The sequence below is a fragment of the Armigeres subalbatus genome, chromosome 3 (genome assembly GCF_024139115.2).
Source record: "Armigeres subalbatus isolate Guangzhou_Male chromosome 3, GZ_Asu_2, whole genome shotgun sequence".
Classification (NCBI taxonomy): Eukaryota; Metazoa; Arthropoda; class Insecta; order Diptera; family Culicidae; genus Armigeres; species Armigeres subalbatus.
Window position 1 is genome coordinate 375,858,376 of NC_085141.1, and position 2,906 is coordinate 375,861,281.

Here is a 2,906-nt window from a genome sequence, read left to right on the forward strand (position 1 = left end):
TGTTATTCGGAATCACAAATTAGGGCATATGAATTAGAATGATACCGTTAACTGTATGACCACAAAGTTCTCAATTGAACAAATTATAAAATGTTTAGATTTAGACTAAAGAAAATCGAAACTGTAAAGATTAGTTTTAGGTCTTTCTATTCCATTCTAGGCACGGCAAGGCGGCTGCTCTTTGGCTTACATATATCCAAGAAGCATACCGTTCGATGCGTTTAAAAGACAACTTGATGGGTGTTTGAGAAACATTTGCATCCTTTGTTGCTAATCCATTTCTCACAATTCCGATGCTTCTGAAATTTTTGACACTTGTATTACAGTTACCCACGCATTTCGTTTTCCATAATAACATTATTTTTATTCCAAAACTTAAAGGGAAATATTTTAGAACTTAAACCAGAAACGCAGACGTGTGCAATGTTTTGTTACATAATGGATTTGTTGTATTATTTTTTGTTAAACTAGAATTTCTTCAGCAATAGTTAATCATGCAACTGTTTTCGAAAATTCCCAAAAAAGAGGACATTTTAGCGCAAAAGGAGGACATCTGGTTTTTAATGAAAAAGGAGGACATGTCCTCCTTTAGGATACCATATGGTCACCCTAACCCCGGAGAGTGGCCACTTTTGAAAGGATCTGAAACCACCCTTGCAATATATCAAAGTTCAGTAGTTCTGTAGAAGATACTTGCAAAACAATTGGCTGCATTGGCTGGAAGTTCTCCAAGAATTTAGATCCTTCAGAGAAGTGGATTTTAAATACCTTGCGATATATCCGCAAGAACCTGGCAGCTCCAAGGAAGTGGCCATCTTTTGAATGGGTTTTAAACTCACATAGCGTCATAATAAATTCCACAAAACAAATTCAATCAAAGACATTTGCAAAGCGATTGTGCCAATTTACCATTTCCGGAAGTTTCCTCCAACTGGCTACACCAAAGAAAGTAGACACTGTTTTAAAGAAACTGAAACCCACATTGCGGCATACTAAGATAAGACTCCATTAAAAACCTGGCTTTGTTTTGAAGGAACTGAAACCCACACTGCGGAATACTAAACTTCGGGTGATGAACTTTTCAATATGAAATAAAATCATCCGACTAAAGTATTACATATAATAATCCACCTAGCAGTGCTGGTGCCTTCCTCGAGCAAAAAAAAAATACTAAAAATATGAATGATTGTTTTTAGTGTGTTTTGCGCATTAAAAATAATGTTTTAGCCATAACTTCTGATCCCATTATTGTACGATCTGGCCAATTTTCAATAGCAAACAATGGGACAGGATTCCCCGTCGACTGCAACTTGCTGCAAGCTAATCGGTTAATGGTAAGTTATTTAAAAATTGGTGAGACTTTTTTACATTTTTTTGCGTATTTTGGTCATAACTTTGATCTCATAGTTTGATCAGACTAATTTTCAATAGAAAACAATAGAACAGGGTTGGCCATAGAATGCAACTTGCTGCAATTAAGGTTATGAAGGAATAAACAGTGTTGTTTATGTGCTTATAGAAGTTTTTGCTGCTCGAAATATCATAAACCTGCGCAATGGGGAATTGAAATTGTGATGCATTTTTTTCGAACACCATTTTCTCAATGTTTACGTTATTGATGGATTTCACATGTTAAGCGAGATATAGCCTTCACTCGAACTTAGTGTACGAGAAAGGTAAACAATAAACTTCATGATTTTTCAAGACAAAATCAGTATATGGCATTTTTTTTCCAAATTCGTTTATTTGAGAGGCTCAAGCGAGTATAACACTTAACGGAGCCGAGACTTTTTATGATATTTACAAACTATATCAAATATTATCAACAGTTAGTAAGGGGAAAGTGACATAGAGCAAGATACTCGTGGCGACTCCTCAAGGTTACATTGCGTAATTTCAGGATGGACGGGGCTGGGATTATTAAGGTTTGGGGTATTTCAGCTGCTAATCCGGGTGGTTGACGTTATTAACCTTTGTCAGGGAGCATCTTCCGGATGGCCAGAGCTTCATGGTAAGGCATTTGCAAAGTGATTAGGTGGTTTAGCCGCTACCTCCAGAGGCCACTTTTTAAGTAGGCACATCAAACGTCATGTTCCAAACACGCTAATCACTTCATGATTTTGCAAAGATAAATTCAATGGAAACCAGTTGCGCAGTGTTTTGGTACGGTCGATTTTCCCGTAAGTTTCTCGAACACTTTTCCGTTCCCGAACATCCAAATGCTCTAAAAACGTCTCTTAACAGTCCAAACTGATACGATTTGATTTTATTATTTACTTTATTATACGAACGCGTGCTCAATGAAAAATGAATACATCGACATTTAACCTTCAAATAATATATTGTGCCTTGCAACAAAATGACAACTTTTGTGATCATTTTCCAAAACTCTTATCTCACCGTATCGAATCATTCACTACCAGAATGCACCACGTAACAGCCAAATTTTTAAAAATGAGAAAGCAGCTTTTTTTTCTGAAGGTATGTTTTTCTTAGGAGAGGAGGGGTAGATTTTTTTTATGAGCAAAACAATAGCATTGTCATGCTAACCGTCATTTTTATCAACAACTAGTAGACCCGGCAGACATTGTCCCGCATAGTAGGCGAGAGTGCGCGTTCTGAACAGCCCATGCAAAATTTTCGTACGAATCCTAATCCCTGAAATTGAGAAAATTGTGAAAACCTAAATTCACAATTTTCTCAATTTCACTCGTGATTTTTACAAAAGCAAATATCCCATAAACCCGTCAGAGATAATAACAAACAGATTTATTGAAGGAATGAAGAAAATACTTGCAGTCGTTTACGTGTTATGCGGATACGAACACAAACCAATTCATTTTTACATATACAGATGGAAAATGGGATTAATTTTTCGAATGAAAAAAAATCAGAGCGTTAAAAAA

The 2,906-nt window shown here is 36.2% G+C and overlaps 2 protein-coding genes across 6 annotated transcripts in view; one reads left to right on the forward strand and one right to left on the reverse strand.

The window, feature by feature from the left end:
* Positions 1–2,906, forward strand: part of LOC134226558 (sodium-dependent transporter bedraggled-like) — an 822,794-nt gene that overhangs the window by 668,601 nt on the left and 151,287 nt on the right. The gene's annotated exons all lie outside the window — the stretch shown is intronic.
* The window catches only part of LOC134226556 (probable cytochrome P450 9f2), a 52,673-nt gene that overhangs the window by 36,643 nt on the left and 13,124 nt on the right, over positions 1–2,906 (reverse strand). The gene's annotated exons all lie outside the window — the stretch shown is intronic.